General features: G+C 34.9%; 1 protein-coding gene across 4 annotated transcripts in view; it reads right to left on the reverse strand.

Moving 5' to 3' along the window:
* Window positions 1-13,314, reverse strand: part of GRM5 (glutamate metabotropic receptor 5) — a 696,817-nt gene extending 683,503 nt beyond the window's left edge. For 3 of the 4 annotated variants that reach the window (XM_074304689.1, XM_074304688.1, XM_074304685.1), the window contains exon 1: window positions 10,928-11,146. The gene's annotated coding sequence lies outside the window, so the exon portion shown is untranslated. Of the gene's footprint in view, window positions 1-10,927; window positions 11,147-13,164 lie in introns of those variants that run through there. The other variant, XM_074304687.1, reaches the window with a different exon arrangement.
* Window positions 13,315-17,182: the final 3,868 nt, after the last annotated feature.

The following is a 17,182-nucleotide window of genomic DNA, read 5'->3' on the forward strand; positions in this document are numbered from 1 at the left end:
CCACTTCAATTAGAATACATCTTCATACAGTATTGTTATTGAAGTGTATAACGATCTCCTGGTTCTGCTCATTTCACTCAGCATCAGTTCATGTAAGTATCTCCAAGTCTCTCTGTATTCCTCCTGCTGGTCATTTCTTACAGAACAATAGTATTCCATAACCTTCATGTACCATAATTTATCCAACCATTCTCCAATTGATGGGCATCCATTCATTTTCCAGTTTCTAGCTACTACAAAAAGGGCTGCCACAAACATTTTGGCACATACAGGTCCCTTTCCCTTCTTTAGTATTTCTTTGGGATATAAGCCCAGTAGTAGCACTGCTGCAAGATTTTTTTTAATTACACACAAAAACATATTTTTCACATCAAGTGCTGCTCTGCCATCATATTTGTCTATTTTTTTTTCATTTATTTAAGGAAGGTTCACCTTTCTATTGTCATCCTCCCATCATGATTCCTAATCCTTTAAGTTCCAATAATAGATAGTAAGATAAATTTAACTCTCTTGATTAAAATCTAAAGTTTACTTTTTGAATTAGAATGTATGTTCCCTAAGGGAGAGGATTGTCTTTGCTTTTGTATTGGTGTCTGCAGGATTAAACTCATAATAATAGATGTCTTTTCATTATTTTTTCTCTCATTCATTACTTACTTATTAGTACATACTTATCTAAGAATATTTTCAACATGTATATCCCTCCTCCCAATTATTTTGCCCTGAATTATTTAACATACTGAATACTGAGTGATATCTAGAGATTCTCGTGAAATCTATTGCAGAAATAGCTGGGCATTTTATTACCTCCATTTGAGATATAAAACTATACTAATTAAATTACATTCTGAAATTGGTAAATCAGTTAAGTAAATAAACAACACCAATATATGGAACATATTTTTTAAACTATGATGAATGCATGTTCCCAGTTTAGTCATGGTAAAGAATCAGACAAATGTATATGGCAATGTGATGCCCTATTTCTACAGCCAAGGAAAAAATAATTTTCATAGTTACAAAGAATGAATAATAATCCAAATTTGGAAATTTTGAATGGTATTAATACCCAGTAATCAACAATACATTTTCAATTCATGTTTCTAGCCTCTAAACAAATTAAATCGCCATTCAGTTAATCATTTGTACATGGCATAGTAGATTATGTTCTGATTTCTGCATGTGTCATAATATTTTCTTGACAACATATTTTGAGTTCTAAACTATAAAATACTATTTCTATCTCATGGGAAAACAACTGATTCATGAATTTGCAGCATGCAAAATATTTCAGATGATGTATTTTATATAGTTTACTTATATGTTTACCAAAGTGAAAAGGTTTTCATATATTTTAAGTTATGATCAGACAATTGTGGTTTTCCTCTAAAATCATCTTTACTTTAATGTTTTCCATAAAAATAGTGGTCTTCCAGATTTGGGACTTTTACATAACTTTTACATAACTACATAAATAGTTATACCACATATCTCAGGAATAAACAGTGAAATGATTTCCTTTGTTTCAACATTGCCCTGATCATGAGACAGGTTTATATGTGTGTATGTGTGTATGTATGTGTGTGTGTGTGCACACATGCATAATGATCTTTGTATGCCATTGATGTATGTTTCTCAAAACAAGTGCACACAATAGATAAGAGATTCTGTGAGGGAAATGATACTAAAAGCTTAAACTGAAAGAAAGCAATATCATTCGGTAAATCTGAAATACATATCTGTGACCTTGTTAGCACACCTAATAACTATGCATGTGTATAGGAAGAAAAGAAGAGATAGTTTTCATTAAAAATGTGCTGCACAAAAAAGGGGTGGAGCTAAAAAAGTAATACATATAGAAATACTATTTTAAATTTCTTGTATTAATAAAAAATCCTGGTGATAGGATTAAACCCTCTAATTCAATGTAAATCATTTAAACCAGCAATTTAACAGCCAGTGAAGTCTAGAAATAGATTTTTTTAAGCAAAACAATAAAAAGGATGTAATTCAGTCTAGCTATTCTAATTTAATTAAGGAGTGTTAGTTTCCCCAACAAGGCAGATTTGAATACCCTTCCCATTGTTCATTGTACACCAAAAAAGAAAACCTACCATCATTTTCATGTTAGTTTACATATAATGTACTATACACTTCAGTTCACTAATAATCTACAACATATAAAAGACTGGTAAGCTCTGGGAAAGAAGTAAATATAATTTTAACATAGTGCCTATCATCGTAGAGGTTACAGTCTCTTGGAGGGCCTGACACTCAAATAAGTATAATATAAAATGGAAATAATGATTATAGAAGAAGCACACAATCAAAATACATTTGATATCATATTTTTTTTTCCTCTGGGGAAAAAACAGGAAGTTTTATGAGGTACTTGTACCTGGAATTTTTCAACAACCAATTATCATTTATTATATCATTAAATGTAATAATAATAATAATAATAATTAGCATTTATATGTAGTGCCTACTATTTTCCAGGTACTATGCTAAATGCCTTATAAATATTATCTCATTTGATAATAGCTACAGATTTTCATAAAAAGACAGTTCAAGCTCATTGAGCATGCTAAATTGTGTAAAGTTGGATGAACTTGAAGAAGACAGATATCAGGTTCTTTCTGAGTCTTCTCTTCTCTATACTGAATATTTCCAGTTCCTCTAATGATTCAGTCTTTATATAATATAGTTTTTAGATCCCCCTCTATATTGTGTATAACAATTCATATTAAGCAAATTATTCATATTTCTCTTTTGCTTTAGATTGAAAAAACTTGAGTCCAGGAACCTAGAAAATTAGAAAATAGAATTTAGGGTATGAAAATACCATAAAAGATTAATTCCAATTCCCTTATAGGTGAATAAACTAAAGAATAGGGAAGATGGTGAATTGCCTGGGATTATTCACAAGGCTTCTAAGTCTCTCATGTGAAATGCCATTTCTTTGAGCTTCCAGACATCCAATTGTCCTTAATACTTTGATCTTAGGCACTCCATTTGTTTGCTCCTTATCCCACTAACTGGGTGTTTCTGCATATTTGATTAGTATTATAATTTGCTTTCTGCATGGTACCAGTCCAATGCCCCTGGATATCTGGGGAAATGAAAAGTTTCTTATGATACCAAAGGAGCTCATGATAAAAGGAAATTTTTATAGAAAATGTTACATTTGCCCTGGATATGATTAACTTGTGAGGAAAATTTCAATAAGCAGAGATGAGAACTAGGAGAAAGGATGTGGATATTACAATCCTATACACTGACATGAGTTAAGATATAAAGGCAGAAAATGATAAAGTATATATGAAGAGCTTCTAAAACTTCACTTTCATTGGATTATGAGGTAATGAAGGCAATAATGTAAAGTAAATCCAAAAAAAATTTTATTATGCAGCTAGTGTATTCCAGAAACTATGCAAAATTTTGAGTTTACAAACAAAACCCAAATTCTACCCATGTTATCACAGAGTTTATAGTCTAATAGGAAAGACAAACAATATAGTCTAGATGGAATGAAAATAATATTGGAGTAGGGGGAGAAAGACATTAGTAGTAAGTTGGTCCATAAAGTTTTCTTTGGAAAGTGGAATTTTAATTGACTTGAGGGAGAGTAGAGAAGCCAAGAAATCCAGGAAATACTTATAGGGAGGAAATTACTCTACATAAGGTAGAGCAAATAAAAATGCAGAGTCAGGAGATAAAGTACTTTGACTGAGAAACAGCAAGGAGGCTAGTATCACTAGGTCAGAAGTAGTTAGAAGTAAGTTAAAAGAAGGCTGGAAAGGTAAGAGTGGGTCAGAAGGCTTTCAAAACCAAAAATTGATTTTATATTTTGATTCTAGAGGTAATAAAAAGCCATTTCAGTTTAATGATGGGAGATTGAAATTGTCAGATCTGTGCTTTAGGGGAATTGATTTGATAGCTGAATAAAGAATGGACTGAAATGAGGCAAAGATACTTACTAGAAAACTATTGTGAAAAAAAAAGCTAGAAATGAGAGTATGCACCATGTTATTAGTAGTGTCAGAAAAGAATAGGACATAGATGAGACACTTTGAAAATGAAATTGAGAACATTTGGCAACTAATTGGATATAGTGGGGTGAAGGAGCAGGAACAATTAAGAATAATACCTAGGTTGTGAGTTTGAATGATAGCCTGGAAGGTTTTGCTTTCAACAGTAATAAAGAATTTGGGGAAGAATGACAACGAATCCAGTTTTGCACATTTGAAGTTTGAAATTTCTCAGGGAAAACAATTTGGGATGTAATAATAGGTATTTAAAGATATGAGACTAAAAGGCAGGAAATGTGAAATAAGAAGGGAAATATCATGTGGTTTCATATAGTGCTGGACTTTATATGGCAAATGAGGCTACACTTTAGAGAGCAATGAGAATACTTTTGAAAGAAGTAATTGGATGTGATCTTCCTTTAAGGTAAATTAAGTGGCATTACAGACAGAATGACAGGCCTGCAGTCAGAAAGACTCATCTCTCTGAAATCAAATCTATCTTCAGACATTTACCAGCAGTGTGATCTTGGGTGAGTCACTTAACCCTGTTTGTATCAGGTCCTCATCTATAAAAAGCTGGAGAACTTAATGGTAAATCTTTCCAGTGTCTTTGCCAAGAGAACTCCAAATAAGATCAAGAAGAGTCAGGACTGACTAAAAAACGACTGAAAAAATCTAGACACAGTGAAAGGAATAGATATATAACATAATAATGCCTATTAATTAGGGAATGGAGAACAAACTGCTATATAAATATAATGAAATATTATGCATAAAAATATTATGCAGTAATAAATGTAGAAAGTCATGAATCACATGTTTAATGAAACCCCAAAATGAAATATCATAGTAATATGTAATATTATAGCTGAAATCCCAAGATTCCATGTCAAAGAAAACATAATGCAAGCAACTAGAAGGAAAGAATTCATATACTAAGAAATCATAATCAGACTCATACATGCTTTACTAGTCACCACTATAAAGCATTGGCAAATTGAAGTATAATATTCAGAAGGCAAAATATATAAGTTTGCAACCAAGAGTAATTTATCCAGGTACACTGACTATAATACAAGGGAAAAAATAAAACTTTAAAGAAATGAAAAGAACTTGAGAAAAAAAATGTGAAATACAAACAAAAGAGGGAAGAGAAGCTTATTCTGGTGAACATAAATGGGCAGTAACAAAGTAGTAAACAAGGATACATTTATTTTATTCAAATATGATAAAGTATACATGTATCTCCTTTGAATCCTATTGTCATTAGGGTTTACAAAGGGAATCCAATTAAACAAGATCTGGGACTTGTTCTTTTACAACTCGATCTTAAGAAAACAATTGGGAAAAAAAGGGAAGGAAAGAAGAGTATAATAGGTAGGGAAAATTCTTTCACATAATCACGGTGCATAACATGATACCTATGCAAATGAGAAGGAGGTGGTAAGGAGCTGTTGTCAACATAAGTAAGTTTGGTCATAGTTTGTACAAGTAGATCTTCATTTCCAAGAGTATCCACAAATTCAAGATTATTCATGAAGACAATTGTACATCTCATAAAGTTAGAGTAAGAAGTTTTCTCATTTTCCCCTTTGGAATAATCTTAAAGAAATATTGAATTTGAATCATTTGGGAGGAAATGGGAAGATTTATATATTCTAATATATAATAAAACAATACAAGAACAAAACCAGAAGAACAATTTATAAAATGGCTAGAATAGTTCAAAGAAGCTCTTCTGTAAAAAGGGAATTATTTATTACTACAAACATTAATCCCAGTTGATAATTAAATGCATGTTCTTTTTCTCTGAGGAAAGGCATGAGAGATTATGGACGTAGACTCTTCCATACCTTGACAACTATGATGATCATATTAGGTATTTTCTAAACTTTTCTACATTATCCAAAAAAAAATTCATGGTATCAGTGTTACATATCTACCAATTATTATTATATAAAACAAAGAGTTCATTAATAGGTATATGTGCATACATTAGTGTATATTTATAATTTATTTTTCTTTGTCTTTAAATTGCTTTATAGGTTATTTTATGACTCCTTCCATTTTGATGTTTTACCTAGGTTCTTGTTCTGAAAAGGATCAGTAAAATCTTATTGTTTTGGGAGATCTGATTCACTAGTTCCATGAACTAATAATATAATGAAATTAACCAAAACTGTTTTTTTTTTTCCCCAAAAACTTCAATCTCATCATGCTTGCTTACATATGTTAAGATTTTCTTGAAAGATCCAGGCAACAATTTATATTTTTTGAAGAATAAACTCTTGGTTTATTTTTTCCAATCATGTGGCAAACATATTTGATTTAAGTGGTTCAAATTTAAGATAATTAATGGAAGTGCCTTGACTCAAGAGCTGTTTTCAAGTACTCAAAAAGAAACATAAATGAGGGTAGAAATTATTCATTTTGCTATATGGCTTATTTTGGTATATTTTAAATGTATCATTGAAGTGATATCATAACTGAAACATTGGAATTCTGCAAAGGACTGCTTTAAATAACCATTAAATATTAGTAATTAAAAAAATCAATGAAAATCTTGAAATTGTAGAATTTTTAAGAAGGAAAGAATCACAAAGCTTATTTCCCTTTATTTCAGAACTATAAGGAATTTCATTGCATTTCTGTATATTAAAGCAAATTAAATTTTTAAGTTTTAAAATTATTTTGCAAAAGATTATGAAGGCAAAAAAGTTATGTCATTATTATAGTACCCACTTGTACCACTATAGTGCTGAGGCTTTCATGGTTTTCTTATAACACTTAAGTTTTGACATTTATATCTAGTAGCACACAATGAGAACTAGGAAGTGTATTTTTAAATGGGAAAGATTCATTTTGTTATTAGCTAATGTACCTTCAAGTCTCAATGTCTCTAATATCAATAGCATTGGCTCTACATAAAATATGCGCTTTGATTGTAACTGAGTATTCATGTATATTCCAGATACTTTTGCTTTAATATAAAGTTATAAATACAAGTAATCTGGCAGTTTGATAATAAGACATCCATGCTGCAGAAAGATGAAAATGATAGTAATCATTAAGAGTCTTGAATTTAAGATCAATCATGGTTCAAGTATTATCTGTGTCCATCATTTAATTAATATGTCTGAACCTCAATTTTCTTGTTTGTAAAATGGATCCTTAGCAAGATCAAATGAAATGTTATCTGTAAAGAGACAAATCTCAACAATTTTAATTTTATAACCTATTTTTAATGTATATATATATATGTACATATATATATATATACATATACATGTACATATATATAAACATTATGTTAAAATTATTAGTAAATGAAATTAAACATGTTGCCTTTCACATGAGAAGGCACCTGATAATTGCTTAACAAAGGGGGAAATATTTTCATTTCTTTAGTCCCAATAATCACAGTAGAATGTAAGCTTCATGAAATTATAGTTTGATTTTTCTTTGTAATCTTATAGCCTAACTCAGTATCTTAAATCAAATTTAAAAATACTTAGTAGATGTTGGCTAAATTGATGTATGCCCTTTGTCTTTGAATCATGAGTTGCTTATTATAGTACTTGTCGATTGGGGGTAATAATATTAAGAGTTCATGTTTACATATCCTTTGAAGATTTACAAAATGTTTTCTTCTTTTTCTTGCCAAAAAATCCATAGCATAAGAAATGCAAGAATTATAGTCCCCTTTTAGAGCTCAGTAGACTAAGCGTTGCAGTTGTCATATGACTGGACAACAGCTATATTCAAATGTAGCTCCTGTTTCCCACTACAAGACCAGTGTTTTTCTCACTACACCATGTTATTTATGAAAAACTGTAAATATGTTTTCTAAATATAGTATTGAGCAAAAGGGTCTTTAGCATAATAAATAGCATACCAAATGAAATTAGCCATTACATGAGTTACAGGGCTTACTCTAAATAGATCAAAGGATACCAGGAATTTAAAATACAGAAGAAAGTTAGTATATCTTGCAAATTCAATTTATATGCTTTTGAAGACTTTTCATCATCAAGCATAAAGACATACATGTACAACTTAGGTAATAATTAAGTGAACTGAAACATTTCTTAATGTTCCTTAAATATTATTAAGACTCATATTTACATAGACACACCAAAAAAATTATTGTAAAAGCAAACTTTTCCCCTGACTGTTTTTATCTAATATTGGCTTTCAACAGCAATCAACTACTATTTCATTTCTACCCAGTTTATCCCATATCAAATATTTGGAATATTCACCAGAGAAAGTAATACTCTCATAAAGTCACCATGCTTTCCTGAAAAGACAAAACAGTGTAAAAAACCTGTTGTTATTCAAAACCTCTAGATGTGGAAGAAACATGTTATCTTTTAATGTGATATAAATTTTTCAGTCTTTATCATATTTGTAACTTTGACTGCTACAATAAGCTTCTGACTGAAAACAATTGATGCAACAATTTAAATATTTCTTGTTGAATAGACATAGCATTCACTTTTGAAGGAAGATCTGAATTTTGTGGTTCAATTTTTCAATTTATGATTTGATGTGCAGAGTAACACATGCTGCCCAAATCTGTACTGAAAGGAATATACAAAGGCAATATCTATACATGAAAAGTAAGATAGAAGACTGAGGCAAGGATGGAATTATATCTCAAGCCAAAAAAAATTGGTTTGCATTAATTTAATACTGCATAGTGGACATTATGTATTTCACTTGAGGTGCCTAAATCATCTCTGCTACAATATTGTATGATAACTGATTGTTGAAGAGCCTCTGCTCTTTGAAAGGAGATTCCCCTTCCCCTTAGACCATGTATATCTCAAGTGGAAATTTATAGGAAGGACTTTATATTCATTTGGGGGTCACTATACTCTGGTATTATTTTACCAGAGACAGTTAGCTGGAAGTCTTTTTCCTATTAGAATTCTTCCCTAATAATTAAAAAAAGAGGGTCACTCAGGGAGCTGTCCAATGTGCTGAATAGTCTACCAGCATACTAAGCAGGGCTTCACATAAGACTCCAACACCAAGCTACAGAACTAATGACAGAAACCTATATTATAGACCATTCATTTTCAAATGAGAATGACACTCTTTTGGTCACATAATAATAGATATATCTAAATTTTTAAAAGTCTATGTATCTTTGGAAAGTGATGAAGGAAAGAAAACTTGGCGAGAGAGAAGCAGAGAGAGATAGAGACAGAGACAGAGAAAGCAGAAGGACAGAAAAGGGGAAGAGAAGGGGGAGAGAGGAAGAAAGGGAGGGAAGGAGGTAGGGATTGAGAAAGGGGAAGAGAGGGTAGGAAGGAGAAGACAGAGACAGAGACAGAGGCAGAGATAGAGACAGAGAGAGACACAGAGAGAGAGAAATGTAGGGAAGGAGTCTGGTAGAAAGGGGAGGAGAGAAAAGAAGTGAGTAGTGAACAGATGAGGACAAAAGAGAAGAGAATTAAAAGAAAAAAAGACTATATTGAAGTTTTTTTTTCCACCAAGTATTTGAGAAAAAAAGCAGTTTCCCTGTCAAGATGGCGGTAATTTGTCTAGTCTGCATTCTATCAAGCCATCCAGGAGGGTATCTCCAGAATGATACAAAATGACATTGCATGAGAAAGAAAGTACTGAATTTCAAAGATCTAAAAAATATGCATTGTGGTATTAACTAGGAAGGTTCTGTGAAGATCCTTTTTCCCGCCTGAAGAGTTACTCTGGTCACATCACAATGCACTCTCGGGGTGCTTGAATCTGGTTAAAGAAGCTGGGCTCTAGCCCAAATACTGTTCATTCAAAGCAATGAAAAAATAAGCAAAAGGAAAAGAGGGTGTTAAACCTGCATGTGTGTTTTTATGCGTGTGAAGCAAAGAAATGGATCCTTTCTGCATTCTCTGCCATTAGGTTTTTTAGTTCAAATGAAGTAAACTCTATAACTAAATTCGTCACAAGAGCTGTTCAACCTTTTTTTTTTTTTCTAGAAGACTTATAGGGATGCTACAGAAGAGAACAGGGAAACTGGCACCCTCATTACAATCATATGGCTTTTTAAAAAAAGGCAGTCTTTTAAGAGTCTCTAGGATCCTTTGCTGCCTCTCACCAAAAATTCAGATAATACTCCATGCACCGCTTTAATACTTTGCTTCACCTGAATTAGATTTCATCCCTAGTTCTCTTCCCGGACATCTCTTTCTCAGCGGAGCTGCAGCCTCTTTTGCTCTATAGCTTGCACGCTGCACGCTGTCTCTTCAGGATTAGCACCATTGTTATTAAATTGAAAAATGCGTATTTAGGCTTCAATAGAGATATAGAAAGTCATATGAAATGGCAGAAAGGCACATAGTCGGTGGGGGAGGGATAATGGGGGATATCCCCAGCCATAAGGTTCAAAGAGTCAGCTCATTAAGATCTGCTTTCAGCAGAGCTCGCAGTCTGTCTACTTCCTGCATCGAGCTGCTTCTGCCATTTCCGAGTGAATCTATTTGGAGATGATCCTCTCCTCTCTTTCTCTTTTCCCCTTGAGCTTCCCCTTCTTAATACCTGAACTTAGATGGGTCTAGCTTATCTTACTAAGAGCATCTTTATCCGCAAAGGTGCAAGAGCTGAAGAAGGAACTGTCTGGGTCTATATTCCTGCCCCTGCCCCTGCCCCCACTCCACCTCTTCACTTCTCTCCACCCCTCCACCCTTGTCAATGAGTTATCCATGCCTTTCTTCCCAACAGGTAAAGGGGAAGAATGTCAAGGGTAGAAGAAGAGGCGTGCTCAGCAACCCCTTATTCCTGCACCTCCTTTGGCTCAATCACCTAACACAAGCTCTTAGAACATCTAACCCCCAACCAAGCCCGAGGTTTCTGCTTTCTTCTTTGGAAAGAAGATTGACAGAAGGAGAGCTTACCCACTATTGCTTCGCCAGCGAGAGAAGGTCTGACATTCCTTCCCAAAGTTTAGATTGCCCTAGCAAGCGGCTACAGAGCTGGGAGCCCAGGGCCCTGCTTGACCCTTTAATGCTCTGCCTGCAGGTTTAAATCCCACTCCAATAGAGGCGCGAAAATGCCGGAGCCAGCAGAGAGCAGCTTGTGCATCTATCCCCCAGCTCTGGGAGAGAGAGGAAAGAGAGAGTCAGGGAAAGGGAGGGGAGGGGAGAGGAGAGAACAAGGGAGGGGAGGCAGTTTGTATTTATAGCGCACAGAGTTTCTTCAGTGCAATTTTTTGGTGCCACCAAGTGGCACACTGAGTCCCTTTAGGAACCCGAATATCGGGTCCAACCAAAGAACCCGCGCATACATCCAAGAAGATGCTCATTTATCGAAACTGAGAAGAGTTCTGAATCAGGTGTTTCCTAGTGATCCCCACAAATTCCGGTACACGGGAATCATTGTACTGCTTTCCCTCTCACGAATGGGGCCCACAAGTGGGCTGCCCAGTGACAAAGAACACAATAGCTGTTGCCACTGGATTTTTTCTTCTTCTTTTTTCTTTTTTTTTTTTTTTCTTCAGACAGCTGGAGCCTGGTGCTGACAATCAAGGATAAGAGGAAGAGCCTCAGCTACCAAATTCTCATCTTAGTGGAAGCCCCCTGCTTCTCTTAGGCTTTACTACCTAGGTATGTCCTGAATTGCTTTAAAGTGAAATATATCTTCCTCTCCCTTCAATCTTACCTCTATCAAGCAGTTCCAATTTCCCTGCTCACTGGCTCCCTCAATATTCTCTGCCTCCCACCCACCCCAACATACCAAAATACTGGAACAGAAAGAAAATCCTAGATTACTTCTCATCCTGAAAATTCTCACCTCCTCCTGCAAGAGAGAAGTTTCTACTGTCAAAGGGCCTCGAAGATCATCTAATTCAACTCGACCCTAATAGATTTACCTCATTCAACCTCAATCCTTTAACTTCCCCCCCCCAAAAAAAAAAGAAGAAAAAAAAAAAGAAAAAAAATCCTGCCTTTAGATAGCCTCTAATCGAAATCATTTTGATACATTTGACTCCATGCATGGCCAATGTCTTAATATGTCCTTGAGACAGACTGAACCCTCTATATGTCCCTTCAATCTAACCCATTCCTTTCTACCTCCCTCACCCACCTGTAGCCCAAAATACACCAACCACTCAAAAAAATGGTCTTTAGAATTTGCCCTGACATATCCGGAAACACCATTCCACAGGCTACCTCTAATTCTCAGAATCCATCTGCAAGGAACCCTTTTTCGGGCTGTCTTTGTCTTGCGGTGCACCCTGTCACCAAGTTGAAGTTGGCTGAATCATCATTCTGGAGAAGTTAAATCAAGTAATCTTAGTCTTGATGTGTTTTTGGCGTCGAAACAAATTCTAAAGAGCAAAAGCCCACAGCTTCCAGATCGTCAGTCCCATATGAATCAAGCAGCAAAATGTAAAAAAAAAAAAAAAAAAAAAAAAAAAAAGACAAACCCTTCCCACTCCCTCCCTTACTAAGGGCTCAAAAAAGGGCTCACACTATAATATCCAAATCCTGTTTCAACCTTGAATTCACTAAAAGTGAGAAATATCACTCCATGTATCTAACTTGCAAAGACCTAATCCTCTCATAAAAAGACACACAAATTCATTCCAGCACTGCAAATGCATTGTGGTGCATATGCATCGGTATGCATACAGAAGAAATACACAAGCTCTCAAAGCCTTCTTTACCTCAGATAGGCGGTTTTCTCCTTTGATTTTTTTTTGTTTTTTTAGTTCGTTTTCTATGGAAACCAGACGACTTAAATCCCTCAATTATGCAAATAAAAGCAAAAAGGATTTTCATATAGCTCCCATTGGAGGGACAATGCTACAGTATGTATCCACCAGAGACCGACTCTGAATTCATTTCCTATTCAGGCAACACACGTCCTTCCAGGGTGACTTTCCCAAACTTAACGGACCTTACTGTGCCTATGTCTATAAGAGTCTTGGTCTTCAACTAGGGTCGGCCCCCTCCCCTTCTTCTCTATACTCACATCTAACACACAAACACACACACGCACGCACGCACACACATCCTCCTTCACCCTCGTTCTTCACTACCAAATTGGGGGAAGGGGGATTCCTTACGCATTAAAAATAAACTAATAAGTGAGGAGCTTGGTGAAAGAAAAAGAACAGAGGTGTACTTACCAGGTGCGTTGACACCTGCACTCAGAATGCCCCGGGCCAGTTGCCAGAATGCCTGCCAGAACTTCCTATCTCAGCGCCTCCAGCACCTTCCAGACTCTCCTTGCCCCTGCAGCAATAGCAGCAGGAGTCGCGGTGGCAGCGGCGGCGGCAACGGCGGCGGCAACGGCGGCAGTGGCAGCTGGAGCGCTAGAGGCAGGGGAGGCAGTGGCTGCAGTAGAGATGGTGAAAGCAGTGGAGGCAGCAGAGTTCGATTTGGCCAGCGCCCGGAGCACGTGCCTGCTCCAGCTTGTAAACGCAGCTGGAAACAGAAAGAGCGCCGCTCTGCTCCTTCCACACCTTTTCAGTGCAGAAAGGTGCGGGGGAGGAACTGAGGGTGGGCTGGCGGGGTAATGGAAGAGGCGTTCTCTTTTTTGAAAGCACTAGGTGGGTGGGTGGGTGGGGGTGGAAGTGGCAGGACATCTATTCTACCTGGTTCCATTGTCCGTGAGGGGCTCCGGCTGGGACAGGCAGTCACCGTTTTTGTTCTTCACTTGCTGCGGTTCTCGAACCACGGCTCACGTACTTCTAGGATGTGGAGTTAGGGCCGGCGAAGATATCTTGGGAGGCGTCTGGATTGTGCCACTTGAGAAGTTGAAGAGTCAGGCAGTTAAGTGAACTATCAATCAGCAAAAAAGTGAGCTCAGAAACCCTCCAAAATGGACAGAGTCCGATCCAAGTTTCCTTGTGATGAGATGTTTTGAAAGTTCTCCCTGGAGATGGTTATGTTCTGATAATCTTGGATATTAAATAGTGATAGGGGAAATAAAACTTCCACCCGGAGTTCTTTTGTACCCAAAGAAACACGGTTCTCAAATGCCCTAGAGTCGTTGGAATCTTGGACAGAATATTACAGTTGGGGAAGTGATGAATTAAGAGACGTGAGAGGGTGAGGAAGGCAGTGTCAATAATTATACTCATCATTTTCAATATTATTGGGTTATAATCATCGAAGATACTTATATAATGTCTTATGTTTTTAAAGCAAATATGCATTTTGAAACTGCTTCCAGATCTCATTTTCTCCATTTTAAAACAAATCACTTAATATCTTTTACTGATCCTAACATATCTACATAGGTTCTTGCTCCCTAGCAGTCGTCTGGATTTGTCAAGGTTGTCATCTTTATTATGCTGGTAAATAGCAAATCATTTTTGTTTCTACCATTGAATAAAAATCTTATCACAATTACTGATGTGATTCATTTTAAAAGGAGGGATAACAATTCAAGTGAATAACACTTATTGTTATGATTATTAATATCTGCTTGTATTGCTTTTATAAGTGAATTCATTGTGCCAGATGCTTGCAGAGGCTCAATGGAAGATTAAAGATTAGGAGAGCAAAATGGAAGGGGTTGGTCCTGATACATACAGTAGTAATGCATAATATTAAATTTCCCAATCAAATTCTTGACAACAAAAGTTGTACTTAGTATGTTTGGAAATAACCAACCAAACAAACAAAACAACAACAACAACAAAACCCCAAACACTTAGTCTTCCACTTTGCAAATTCTTACAAGGTAATCTCTTCCGGTCTCTATATGCAGATCCCTTTTTTTAGATTCCTAATGTAATTGTTACTTCATTTCATTTAACAAGATATCAACCAAAGCAGTGTAGGTAAAATATCAAATCCAAGAGCTGCAGGAAAAAATAATGATGAATGGAGCAGATAAAGTAAAAGGAAAATGGATACAGAAGGGATTGGAGGATAATAGAAAATTCTATGGTTCTGATAATATCAAAGAAAAATATTAATGCAAATACTTAGCATTTGTAGGTATTAGTCTTATGGGTGTGAATAAGTTTGTTTAATAATATATATTAATATTAAATTTCTAGCTTGAAAATAGAGGTATCAAAACAGGAATACTCTCCCATGTCCTCTGACATGACTCTTTTGCCCCCCAAAGATTTCACACTAACAAGTATAGGAATTTTGAGCAAGGATAGAATCATAATGGGGAAAAAAATACAGAAAAATGGGAAAGAAAAGAGAAGTTATGCAAGAAAGTAACAAATTTCTGAAATGTGAATTGGAAAAGGTAAAGAACTCCCAGGAAAGCAGTATTTGTGAACTGGAAAAGATAAAGAACTCCCAAGAAAGTAGGATTTGTGAATTGGAAAAAGAAAATAACTCAGTAAGAAAAAAAAAAAGTGAAATGGAAAAAAAATTCCATAGAGCAAAACAACTCATTTAAAAACTCAATTGGACATGTACAAAAAGAAGCAAAAATAACCAAAACAAAAACAACAACAACAACAACAAGAACAACAACAAAAAACTAATGAAGAAAATAACTCATTAAAAATCAGAACTGAATAAATAGAAATGAATGATTCTTTAAGACATCAAGAATCCATCAAGCAAAACCAATACATATAGAAAAACTTTTAAAAAATTAAATATTTATTTGGAAAAACAACAGACCTGGAAAATAGATGTAGGAGAGATAATCTGAGGATCATTGGACTACTTGAAAATTATGACGAAAAAAAAAAAAAGCCTAGATACTATTTTACAAGAAATCATCAAAGAGAACTGCCCAGATGCAACAGAATCAGAAGGTAAAACAGGCATTGAAAGAATTCATTGAACACTTTCTGAAAAAGACCTTAAAATAAAAACTCCAAGGAATATTGTGACTAAATTTAAGAACTATCAATCTAAGGACAAAATATTACAAGCAGACAAGGGAAAAAAAAAATTCAAATACCGATGTGCCACAATAAGGATCACTCAAGATCTGGCTGCTTCCACTTTAAAGGATAGAAGGGCCTGGAATCTGATATTCCAAAAGGCAAAAGAACATGGAATGCAACCAAGAATAAACTACCCAACTAAGCTGAGCATTTTCTTCCATGGAGGAAGATGGATATTTAATGAAACAGATGAATTCCATTTGCTTCTAAAGAAAAAAAAAAAAAAAAAAACAAAAACAAAAACAAAACAAAACCTTTGATCTCCAATCATAGGATTCAAGAGAAGCAGAAAAAGGTAAAAAGAACTCTTGAGAACTGTATTTCTGTTGTGGATATACATAAAGAGTACATGTATAATTTGATTTTACTGATATAAAATAATAAAGGGAAGTAGAAATAGAAAGGAGATTTAAAGCAGGGAAATACAGAATAAAGGTAAAAGGTTGGAGCAGAATCTATTATGTGTCAGATGAAGTCAAAAGAGCAGGGATAGGCATCCTTATCTCAGATCAAGCAAAAGCAAAAATTGATCTAATTAAAACAGATAAGGAAGGAAATTATATCTTGCAGGGAAATACAGAATAAAGGTAAAAGGCTGGAGCAGAATCTATTATGTGTCAGATGAAGTCAAAAGAGCAGGGATAGGCATCCTTATCTCAGATCAAGCAAAAGCAAAAATTGATCTAATTAAAACAGATAAGGAAGGAAACTATATCTCGCTAAAAGGGTAGCATAGACAATGAAGCAATATCAACACTAAACCTATATTACACCAAGTAGTATAGCATCTAGCTTCCTAAAGGAGAAGTTAAGAGAGTTGCAGAAATAGACAGTAAAACTATAATAGTGGGAGATCTCAACCTTGTACTCTCAGAATTAGCTAACTCAAACTACAAAACAAATAAGAAAGAATTTAGAGAGGTAAATAGAACATTAGAAAAATTAGGTATGATAGATCTTTGGAGAAAACTGAATGGTGACAAAAAGGAATATACTTTCTTCTCAGCAGTTCATGGAACCTATACAAAAATTGACCATATATTAGGACATAAAAACCTCAACATTAAATGCAGGAAGGCAGAAATAGTAAATGCTTTCTTTTCAGATCACAATGCAATAAAAACTACATTGAACAACAACAAAAAAATGGGTAAATAGACCAAAAGGTAATCATATATATAAATAATCTCATCTTAAAGAATGATTGGGTGAAACAGCAAATTATAGAAACAATTAATAATTTCACTGAATAAAATGACAGTGATGAGACATC

This window comes from Sminthopsis crassicaudata, chromosome 3 (genome assembly GCF_048593235.1).
Source record: "Sminthopsis crassicaudata isolate SCR6 chromosome 3, ASM4859323v1, whole genome shotgun sequence".
NCBI classification, from domain to species: Eukaryota; Metazoa; Chordata; class Mammalia; order Dasyuromorphia; family Dasyuridae; genus Sminthopsis; species Sminthopsis crassicaudata.